A 13,149-nucleotide genomic window follows, 5' to 3' on the forward strand; every position below is an offset into this window, starting at 1 on the left:
TATTTCAAAGTCTTTGGATGCAAATGTCTTATATTAAATACCAAAGACAATCTTGGAAAATTTGATGCAAAATCGGATGTTAGAATTTTTCTTGGTTACTCATCTTCAAGTAAAACCTTTAGAGTTTTCAATAAAAGAACCATGGTTGTGGAGGCGTCCATCCATGTTATTTTTTATGAATTTAACAATTCTCTTCAAGAAAGAGGAAGTGTTGATGATGATTTAGGTTTGGAGACCTACATGAGAAGATTTCAAATTGAAGATAGAAGACAACAAGAAGAAAATGGAAAGGATCCCAAGAAAAAAGGATCACCATTGGCACTACCCCCTCCTCAACAAGAGTAAGGTGAATCAAGCCAAGACCTTCCTAAAGAATGGAAGTTTATCATCAATCACCCACAAGATCAAATCATAGGTAATCCATCTAGTGCAATAAGAACTAGATCCTCTCTTAGAAACATTTGTAAGAGTCTAGCTTTTATTTCTCAAATTGAGCCTAAAAATATAAATGATGCTTTAGATGATGAAAATTGAATGATTACTATGCAATAAGAGTTAAATCAATTTTAAAGAAGTGAAGTATGGGAATTAGTACCTAGACTTTCAAATCAAAGTGTTATCGGAACTAGATGGGTCTTTAGAAATAAAATGGATGAAAATGACATAATTGTTAGAAACAAAGCAATGTTGGTAGCCCAAGGTTTTAATCAAGAAGAAGGGATATATTATGAAAAAAAATTTAGCCTCGTAGCTAGGTTGGAAGCCATTAGGATGCTACTTGCCTTTACATGTTTTAAAGACTTTGTTTTATATCAAATGGATGTGAAAAATGTTTTTTTAAATGATTTTATAAATGAAGAAGTGTATGTTGAACAACTACTCGGCTTTCAAAGTTTCAACTTTCCTAACCATGTTTTTAAACTTAAAAAGGCACTTTATGGTTTGAAACAAGCACCTAGAGCATGGTATGAAAGATTGAGCAAATTTCTTTTGGAAAATGGTTTTAAAATAGGAAAAATTAACATAACTCTTTTCATAAAAACCAAAGAAAAATATATGCTCTTAATTCAAATATATGTTGATGATATCATTTTTGGTGCTACTAATGTCTCTCTTTGTGAAGAATTTGCTAGGTGCATGCATAGTGAGTTTGAAATGAGCATGATGAGAGAACTCAACTTCTTCCTTGGACTTCAAATTAAGCAACTAAAGGAAGGAACCTTCATCAATCAAGCAAAGTATGGAAGAGATCTTCTCAAAAGTTTCAACATGGAGGAAGCCAAAATAATGAAGACTCCAATGAGCTCATCCATCAAGCTTGATAAGGATGATAAAGGTAAATCCATTGACTCTACTATGTATAGAGGCATGATAGGTTCTTTGCTATAGTTGACCGCTAGTAGACCCGACATTATGTATAGTGTGTGCTTGTGTGCTAGATTTCAATCTTGTCCTAAAGAATACCACTTAAGTGCTGTAAAAAGAATCCTCAAATATTTGAAAGGGACAATGGACATAGATTTATGGTATCCTAAGAGTGATAACTTTGAATTAATTGGTTTTTTAGATGTTGATTTTGCCAGTTGTAAGGTTGAAAGAAAAAGCACTAGTGGCACTCGTCATTTCTTAGGACACCCATTTTTTTCATGACATAGTAAGAAGCAAAATTTGGTAGCTTTGTCAATGGTAGAAGCCGAATACATAGCAACCGATTTATGTTGTGCACAAATCCTTTGGATGAAACAAATATTTAGTGATTTTGATTTATCTTTTGAGCATGTTCCCATTAAATGTGATAATACCAATGCCATAAGTATATAAAAAAATCTCATGCAACACTTTAGGACTAAGCATATAAAGATTAGATATCACTTTCTTAGAGATCATTCACAAAAGGGTGACATAACACTTGAATTTGTAAACACTAAATATCAACTTGTCAATATCTTTACAAAACCTCTAAGTGAAGAACAATTTGTTGATATTAGAAGACAATTAGGGGTAATTTCATTATGATCATAGTTTGCTTAATGAATTCTTGATGAATATACCTTTTGATTGCATAAATTTCATATCATATGCATCATATAGACATATGCTTAGATAATGATCAAATTTTGACCAAAAATCAAAATTCTCTTAGCATTGGGCATAAAAAATTGGGGATTTCAACTAAAAAGGACAGGGAAATGATCACAAAATGAAAAAGTGTGCAAAAATTGGAAAATCAAAATTGTTGACCGTGTTGACTAGGCGGTCAACCAAATGAGTACCGGTCGACCGGTTCGTCGGGACTGGGAATATTAAGAGGCTCCCGCGCTCTTTTTTTCTGCACCATTATTCTTCGATTCTTCAGGGTTTTTTTGGTTTTGGCTTATAGAGATTGATTTCAATGTGTTTTGGACCGATTAACTTGATTTTGGGAGAGTTTTGAAGACTTTGAAGGCTAGGGTTTCCATTTTGGGTGGTCTTCTCTTCCTTAGGTACGTCATAGTAAACTCCAGCACAAATTTCTCTCCATTTTAGTTTGTCAGGTTTCAGATGCAAGCCTCTACCAATTCTCTTTTTTCATTTGACTCATTTTTAATCTTCTATGGCCCCTAGGCAAGAGCCTGCAACCTCTAGGGCACAGGGCAAATGGCCAACTGAGCCGGCTTAGCCAGAGGCACATTGAAAGGTTTGACACCGGATTGTTCAGTTCCATGGAGGACTACTAGCAGTACAAGCAATATTTTTCTCAGAGACTAGTTTGTTCACTATGATGGGCTGGTTGTCTGTGGTTATTGTTTTTTAGCCAGTTTTTCTGACATTGGTGCAAGCTTTTTACTCGAGGGCGACTTACGACATGGATGGCCTAATCACCTCTACTGTTAGAGTAGTTGAGATTTGTCTGGACTCGGAGAGCATTTGTCGTATCTTTGATATTGCTCTGGTCGGACTTGAAGTATACGAGTCCAAGATGTGGCCCACTATGCCAGGATTTGAGCCTGGAGAGGCCATTCAGAGGATTTGTGGACTTCTAGACGCCCATGGGATGGGCAAACCCTTAGCACACAACTTGACGGTCATTAGTAGAGTACTACGCCATAGGTTGTGCTCTATTTTTTTTACCACGGGGGGATGGACATCGAGATGAGGTCTCTTATTATGAGGCATGCCTTATAAACTCCATTCTGACTAGGAGACGGATCCATTTAGGATATTTTTTTATGATGCACATGATTGCATGTTGCGAGAGCATGACTCGTGTACTCCCTTATGGTCGCTTCCTTACCAGAGTATTCAAGGATGTCGACATTGACCTGAGTAGAGAGACGGATTTTGAGGCCCCCAACACTTATGATACTTATGATGATCATTCCATGGAGATGATGAAATTTGAGAAGACCCTAGATGATTATTAGGTGAGAAAAACAGAGAGAGCACCGGCACAGGCCCGAGGGTAGGAACATGCACATCCTGGAGTTGAGGATGAGGTAGAGATTTGAGAGATAGAGGGTGGGGTAGACCCTCAGAGTGACTATCAGCAAAGAGGGCCTGAGCTTAACATTCCCTCACTCCAAAAAAAGTGTGTTCAATTTGAGGCTACCTTCTCTGAACCGATGATGATTGAGCTGACTTTTTCAAAGGGTCCATCTACTCAACCATCATACATTGAGCCTTCTTGCTCTAAGCCTGCATTCACTGAGCCTACCCATACTGAGATACCACCTCCTCATGCACCTCTCACTCCTGACCATGCTCCATGGATGGATTTATCTGCTCGGATCAGTGCTCTTGGCACTCGTATGAAAGAGCTTGTTGTGGTTAGTGATACACATTTCTACTCCATGGAGGATCGTATGGATCAATATCAGGCTATCTTCACTTCGTATTTTGAGTATCTCCAATAGAGGATTGAGCGTATTGAGGATTGCTTGGAGCGTTAGCATGAAGAGATGATGACCTATCTATGTTTTGTGTTCTCGCCTCCATCTCCTTGACCTTGATTCATTGGAGCCCCCTCTTTCTTTCTTTTTGATGTTGCCAAAAGGGGGAGATATTTTAGTATTTAGGAGACTCACACATGCATATCTTTTTTGGATCGTACATATTGGACATTGATATAGTTGACTTATGATATATGATATGCCTATATATTTGATGACTTACATTGTTTCTTATTGCAATTTCTCTCTAATATGTCTTGATCATCTTGGTTTAAGTTCTTAAATTTTGATTGTTGATCCATGATTGGTTTGAGGGGGAGATTTTTCTTTTCCTAGATAACCTAGGTTTGTCATCATAAAAAAAAGGGAGATTGTTAGCCCAATGGTTCTCCTAATCATGTTTTGATGATAACAAACCATGGTTAAGTTACTAATTGGTTTGAATTATAAAAAAATTCAGGTGTTAATTTGGAAATCCATCGAAGGACCTAATGGATGCAAGATCAAAACTTTTGAAAGACCTTTTAATCATATGAAACATTGTAAGATGAATGCATGGGTGCACTTAGGATTTACATATCATTTCATGCATCTTTGAAAAACTCAGTTTATGCTTTAAAGTTATATTTCTATCAAAATTCGAATTCTATCAAATGAACCTTAGGCAAAACATTTCAAATTTGGCATATTATTTTACCTAAAAACCTTGCCTAAGTGCTAGAAGCAAAAAGACTAGAAAAATATAGATTTTCGGGCCAAAAATGGTGAACCGGTCGAGGCACTGGCCAACCGGCTAGGGTACCAATCGATCAATTACTCCTTTCTGATCGAGGTGCAATCGAGAGGTGCAATCGAGAGATGCAAAAAAACACACACTCTCTCTCTCTCTCTTCCAATGGCCTTTCTTTCTCGATCGAGAGATTTGTCTTCCCAATCGAGGTCCAGTCAAGGTTCGGTTGAGGGTAATGGTCACCTACCAAACATTAAATGCTCCAACGGCTAACGAATCGGTCAACCCCCAACTCAACCGATCGAGGCTGCTTTTTGGTTTTTTGGCTCCCCAGGTTAGAAACCTATAAATTGAGAGCTCCACTTCATTTATAGTAAGAGAACACCTGCATTTATTTGTTTACCTACTTGTTCTTGCCATTAAAGCTCTCATTTTTTTCTTGGTGCATTAAATCTTTATTTACATATTCTTTAGTGCACCCTTGTGATTCATCCTACCCTTGAGTTGTATTTGAGCCATTGTTGAGCTAGGTTGAGAGATTCACACTTGTTAATTGAGTGTTAAAGCCTTCAAGTGAGTAAAGACTTAAAGAGATTGTGTAAGAGTCCATTAGAGCCAGAATCCTAGTGTAAAAAGTGATTAGAAGCTTGGTTAAAGCTTCAAGTATAAGTGGAACCCTCACTCGGTTAAGAGCTTGAGGAGAGTGGATGTAGGCAAGGAAGTGTCGAACCACTATAAATCTGAGTTTGCTTTCTAGATCCTTATCTCTTTATATTTTTTCTTCTTGTGCTTAATTTTATTGTGTTTAAATTTTATTTTTTTTTAAAACTCCAATTCACCATCCTCCCCCCCTTTTTCTTAGGTGTTTTTATCCTTTTAGATTAGCTCTTTATTTTCTCACATGGAATTGTAGGAAAATTTCCCAACAATATATTTTGCATAATATACTTTTCTTTTGATGTCTCAAGAAAATTTTTACAACTATGATTAAAACAAACATATATATATTAATTTATATCTATACTATATATATACATATATATATATATATATATATATATATATATATATATATATATATATATATATATATATATATATATATATATATATATATATATATATATATATATATATATAAGAATGTGAAGTGTTTGTGAGGGTATCTTTGTTTTGCATTGAAAAAGTTAGTGAATAAAGAGGCAATAACCTGAGTAAGAACTTTTTGTTGGAAAATTGAGCAAATACTTTGATTGGGTGAATGAATTTAACCCATGAATACATTGAATGGGTGAATGCATTTTGCCCTTTTTATAGAATCCTAAAAGCCTCAAGAAGCCAAAATGTTTTGGCTTCTTAAAGGTTAACAATCTCTTTCTCCCTTTTAGAAGCCTATATCAAGAGAGACTCAAACTCTATTTCGAGGTTAAGTTTTTGAATTATGGCGTCGAAATCATCAAACATTCCTTTCCTTTTTCTGTTGTGATAGAGCTAGACACAGTTTAATTTGTCGAGAGTGGTTGCAAAGTGCTGTTACTGCCACTTGAAAACCATTTTATCCTAAGAGACAAATGCTTTGCAATTCTCAAAGCAACAGTGAAAAAGACGAATATGTTTTAAGACTGTAAATCACATCTGGTTAATATGTCAGACAAGGAAAAAAAAAAGAAGGAAAACAAAACAAATAAATAAATAAATAAATGAATAGAAAAGGAAGAAGAGACAAAATCGAGTCTTATGAAGCCACAATCTCCTTAAAACAGATTCACCTTCTCTACTAGTGCTTTGAGAATTGTAAGGCATCTATCTCATAGGATAAAACGGTTTTCGAGTGGCAGCAATAGCACCTTGTAGCCACTCCCGACGAACTGAATCGTGTTTGGCTCTATCATAACAGAAGAAGGAAATGAAGGTTTGATGATTTTGATGAAAACAAAATAAATAAAATAAAGAAATGAATAGAGAAGGAAGAAAAGACAAAATTGAGTCTTGTAAAGCCACAATCTCCTTAAAACAAATTCATTTTCTCCACTGGTGCATTAAGAATTATAAAACGTTTGTCTCCCAAGATAAAACGGTTTTCGAGTGGTAGCAATAACACTTTACAACCATTCCCGACGATCTGAACTGTGTTTGACTCTATCACAAAAAAAAAGGAAGGTTTGATTATTTTGATGCCATAATTAAAAAACTTAACCCTGAAAGAGAGTATGAGTCTCTCTTTATATAGACTTCTAAAGAGGAGAAAAAGACTGTTAACCTTCAAGGAGCCAAAACGTTTTGGCTTCTTGAGGCTTTTAAGATTATGTAAAAAGGGTTAAATGCATTCACCCATTTAATGTATTCACAAGTTAAATTCATTCACCCAATCAAAGTATTTGCTCAATTTTCCAACAATTCCCCACATGAATGAAATTAACGACTAAAGACACAACAAAATTTGTGATTGAGTTCAACGGTTGAAACCTACATAGGAAAGGTAGGTGTTACCCTTTGAACCTTCCCTTGTGGAAATATGTTTACTATGCTAACTAAATAGTAGACACAATGTCCTTGAACTGTTTTGTCATATGTATAGACGATGACATATCTTACTCAGGAATCTTCCTAACACATTCAGTTCTTACTATTATGTTCATTTTGGCCATGAACATACGCCTAGTTCTGTAAGAGTTTAATAAGAGTTATGCCCTATTCAATTCCCTAAGAAGCGATCCCACTTCACTCTTACATAGGTGATCTCTTAATTAAGAGTAACCCGCATTACCTTGCTCAAATTTCCGACGCATAAGGATCATTAAAAGCATAGCTTACCCTTTCTTCTTACAAGTATGACTATTTCATCATAGGACTAAATAGGAAAACATCTCCACAGTGATTTAAAATGGTTTTTATTGTTTAGTTATCCCTTTTGAACCTAGATCTTGGGATCTCTAGTCAGCTAGGTTGAACATCCACTGTATCGACTTATTCTTTTATAGGCTTGAGTCTTATTCTCCTCGATGAATTTTCAATGAACTCTCTATTTAACCCTTTGGTTAGCGGATCCACAATGTTATCCTTATATTTTACATAGTCCATAAAGATAACCCTAGTTAAGAGTAGTTGTCTAATGGTATTGTGTCTACGACGAATATGTCTAGACTTACCATTATACATATGTTGGCACCTTAGATATAACCAATGAAAGCAATAAATTTTTTTTTAAAAAATTGATCTTTTAGGGTTAAAGATCTAACCTTTACGTTTGAATGTTCCTAAACCTTAAATTCCAAGTGTTGAAGACTATCTTCAAGTTGTTGGAAGTCTCGTAAACCCATGATCTTCCGCTTGATGACTTGAACCTTGATCTTGACACACTTCTAGTGGGGAGGAAAATGGGGTGGAGGTTATGGCTCTCAATCTATCTAGATGGTGGAAGACAAAAGCTATGAAAACCCTAACCCTTAGGGGGTATTTATAGGGTTCCTAAGTGGGCTTAAGGAACTTGAGCCCACATGGGCTTGGGTCACTTAATATAGCCCAAAATGGGTTCTAATTGATTAATAACCCAATAAGGTTTACTAATTAATCAATTAGCTTAATCTAGAAACCTTGTTCACTTCCCCTATGCAACCAAAACACCCTTATGCACAAAAGTGAATGTAGAGTCAATCTGACCCTCATAACCCATGTCAACAAGGTATATGAGCTCAGAGCGGGGACCATTGGGACCCATAGGAATACTGGCTCCCTTCGAATCCAATTCTAAAGTTGATTAAACATCCCACTACAGAGAATTAACTAAACTCTAGTATCTTATGTAAATAATAACGAGACACCAAGTGCTCATGTCTATGACTTGCTATCCATTATGTTCAGTCTTCCCATGAACTGGCGTCCATAGTCTACCAAGGTGAAAGCTATTAGCCTTTCAAGATTACCTCTACCATCCTTGAGTTACAAATCCTTCTACTGTGTATTCAATTGACATATCTTAACTCTCAAAGAGTCTATGTCAAGTTCCACTTAAGGAACTACTATGACCATAGTTTCCATGAACACACTTCCTTAGGATCACCCAAGGGGACACATTGTCTCAATCTCAAGAGATATTATAGTGCCTCTATTGAGAATACCTATTACTACCGGCTTCTATCAACAATGACCTAATCCATAAGGAATATATGATCAACTTACGATCTTACCCATAGGTCAAAGTCATTGCTAACTTTATCACAAACTTAACATTCTCTCAAGGTTGAGAGACAACATAATGAATCAGCTTGGTGAGGTCATGACTACTTGATAGCCTTAAGTCATGACTCACCATAGGTCCTATCCAATGTGTAACCATACACACTAGTGCACTCACCATGAGAAACTCATCCCAATAGCCAAGACCAATCATCCATTTAATTAGGAGGTGGTATACTACAACCTCTAATGGGTTGCCTAGACCCATGAACCGGTTGTGAACAAGTCATCTATTTGCAAGGAGCCCATGACTTAGATCTTTTATGCAACTCCTAATGCACCTAAGTCACGTACAATGCAAAAGATGTAAGCAAGAATGCTCATGAAGTATAATACATAGAATAAGGATAAATAAAAGTGAAACTGGAACATCATTAAATAAATAATGAATTCCAAATTTATTACATCAAGTCATGCTTTTAAGGGCTTTATCCTAACAACATATTACTCTATGCTCTACCAATTGCAGATTGACTATCACAATGTATGCAAATTGGAGGCACAGGCTTTGGCCACCTTGGAATATCCTCTAGGAAGTGGTGTAACCATTCAACCTCTTCTCCACTTTTATCTAGTGCTATAAATTCAAATTCCATTGTGGATCGGGCAATAACTGTTTGTTTTGAGGATTTCCATGAGACTGTTGCACTTCCTAGTGTAAACACATAACCACTAGTGGATTTTTAATCTTTAACATTAGATATCCAATTCGCATCACTATATCCTTCAAGTACAATTGGATATGTCGTATAGTGCAACCCATAATCACGAGTAAATTGTAAGTACGTTAGTATTCTTATAATTCCTTGCTAATGCTTAGTTCTAGGATTACTCGTGTATCTACACAGTTTACTAACTATATAGGCTATGTTTGGTCTTGTACAACTCATTAAGTGCATTAAACTTCCTATTACTCTAGAGTAGTCTATTTGAGAAACACGCTCACCTTTATTTTTGGACAAATGTTGAGTTACTTTTACTAGTGTTTTGACTATTCCAAAATTATTTTTATCAAACTTTCCAAGAATATTGTCTACGTAATGTGATTGACTTAAGATAAGTCCATATGATGTTCTTATGATTTTTATTCCCAATATTACATTAGGAAGTCCCATGTCTTTCATGTGAAATCTTAAATTTAAGATGATCTTTGTAGATGTGATCATCTTATCATCACTACCAATAATAAGCATGACGTCTACATACAGACATACAATGACATAACCATGTTCAGTATCTTTGACATAAAAAAACTTGTCACATTTATTGATTTTGAAGCCATGTGACATCATAACATTGTCTATAAGATGGTAGATTCTAAGACTGAGGTAAGTCAAGTCCAAGAACTTCAAGTAATCTTCCATGAGATATATGTTGAGGGAATGTTTTTGAGCAAAACTTTCCAAGTGGCAGCTATAATTGAGAAACTGCCCTTGGCTTGGAAATATTTTAAGAATTACCTCAAGCACAAAAAAAAAAAAAAAAGGAAATGAGAATCAAGGATCTGATTATTAGACTTCGCATTGAAGAAGATAATAGATGATCTGAAAAGAAAGGGGCAAACACTTTGAATAAGGCCAAGGCTAATTTTGTGGAACATGGTCAAAGTTCCAAGGCAAAGAAGAACACCAACAAATGGAAATGATCAAGGTTGGGACCTAAATGAGGGACCTCCAAGAAGGCGAAGTTTCAAGGAAAGTGCTTCAATTGTGGAAAGCAAGGTCACAAATATGATGATTGTAAATTGCCCAAAAAGAACAAAACCAAGGAAGCTAATGTGATCGACGACATCACTAAAGGCATTTCTGACATTAACCTCACAGCTGTAGTCTCTAAGGTGAAATTGGTGGGATCTAACCTAAAGGAATGGTGGATTGATATTGGTGCTACTTGCCATGTATGCTTTGATAAGAAAATGTTCTTCATTTTTTTAACCAATTGAGAATGGGGAAAAGGTGTTCATGGGGAACTTTGTCACCTCTGAGATCAAAGGTCAAGGCAAAGTAATCTTGAAGATGACTTTTGGTAAGGAGTTGACTCTAACTAATGTTTTATATGAACTTGAAATCTACAAGAACTTGGTGTCCGGTTCATTACTGAGTAATCATGGATTTCAATTGGTGTTTGAGTCAAACAAATATATTTTGTCCAAGAGTGGAATGTATGTTGGAAGGGGGTATATGAGTGATGGAATGTGGAAACTCAATATAATGACTATTATTAAGTCAAATATGAATAAAGCTAGTATCTCTATTTACATGCTTGAGTCTTCCAATCTCTGGCATGGTAGATTAGGACATGTTAATTATGGTACATTACGTAGAATAATTAACTTAAATCATATACCAACATTCCAAATTAATTCCAAACATAAGTGTGAAACTTGTGTTGAGGCAAAACTAACAAGGTCATCTTTTCAAAGTGTTAAAAGAAACATTGAACCCTTGATTTAATTCACAATGATATATGTGATTTGAAATTTGTACAAACAAGAGGTGGTAATAAATATTTTATTACTTTTGTTGATGATAGCACCTAATACTGTTACGTGTATTTGCTAAGAAGCAAGGATGAAGTTATAAAGAAATTTGTTCTCTATAAAAATGAAGTTGAGAATCAACTAAACAAGAAAATTAAGGTGCTAAGAAGTGACTGAGGTGGTGAGTATGATTCGCCATTTGTTAACATTTGTGTTCAACATGGGATTATACAAGAAACCACAACACCTTATTCGCTTTAGTCCAATGGAGTGGCTGAGCAAAAGAATCGTACCTTTAAGGCAATGATGAATGTAATGTTAATAAGTTCTGGATTGCCCCAGAACATGTGGGGAGAAGCCATTTTGACTGCTAATTACCTTTTAAATAAGGTACCTAAAAAGAAAGCAGAAAAGACTCCATATGAGTTATGGAAAGGAAGAAAGCCATCCTACAAATACTTATGAATGTGGGGATGTATTGCTAAAGTGGCAGTTTCTCCACCTAAAAAGGTGAAAATAGGACCTAAGACTATTGATTACATTTTCATTGGTTATGCACATAATAGTAATGCTTATCGATTTCTTGTTTATGAATCGAATATTCCAGATATTCACAAGAACACGATAATGGAATCAAGGAATGCATTGTTCTTTGAAGATGTATTTCCGTGTAAATCCAAGGAAGAGTCAAGTTCATCAAAACGAATTCTTAAGACTATTAATGAAAATAGTTAGGATCAAAATAAAGAAGTTAAGGTAGAACCTAGATGTAGCAAAAGGGCTAGGACAGAGAAATATTTTGGTCCAAATTTTCTTACTTATATGCTTGAAGACGAACCTCAGACTTTTAAAGAGGTAGTGAACTCTATAGAAAGTCTTCTGTGGAAAAAGGCCATTAAGAGTGAAATTGATTCCATATTACAAAACCATACTTAGGAACTAGTAGATCTTCCACGAGGTTGTAAATCTTTAAGTTCTAAGTGGATTTTCAAAAGAAATATGAAAGCAGATGGGTCAATTGACAAGTACAAAGCAAGACTTGTAATCAAAGGCTACAAACAAATTGAAGGCCCAGATTATTTCGACACGTATTCTCCTATGACAAGAATAAATTCCATTAAGATGGTACTTGCAATTACTGCCTTGAGAAATCTTGAAGCACATCAAATGGATGTAAAAAAAAGCTTTTCTAAATGGAGATTTAGATGAAGAAATCTATATGGAGCAACCAGAGGGTTTTTCAACTCCAGGACAAGAAAAGAAAGTGTGTAAATTGGTGAAATCTTTGTATGGCTTAAAACAAGCACTAAAACAATGGCTTGAGAAATTTGACAATATTATGATGTCATATGGCTTCAAAATCAATGAATATGACAAGTGTGTTTATGTCAAAGATAATGAACATGGTTATGTCATTATATGTCTATATGTAGACAACATGCTTATTGTTGGTAGTGATGATAAGATGATCACATCTACAAAGACCATGTTAAATTCAAGATTTCACATGAAAGACATGGGACTTCTTGATGTAATATTGGGAATAAAAATCATAAGAACATCATATGGACTTATCTTAAGTCAATCACATTATGTAGACAATATTCTTAGAAAGTTTGATAAAGATAATTCTAGAGTAGCCAGGACACCAATAGATGTAACACTACATTTTTCTAAGAATAAAGGTGAGAGTGTTTTTCAAATAGACCACTCTAGAGTAATAGGCAATCTAATGTACTTAATGAGTTGTACAAGACTAGACATAGCCTATATAG

Source organism: Vitis vinifera, chromosome 17 (assembly GCF_030704535.1).
Source record: "Vitis vinifera cultivar Pinot Noir 40024 chromosome 17, ASM3070453v1".
Taxonomy (NCBI): Eukaryota; Viridiplantae; Streptophyta; class Magnoliopsida; order Vitales; family Vitaceae; genus Vitis; species Vitis vinifera.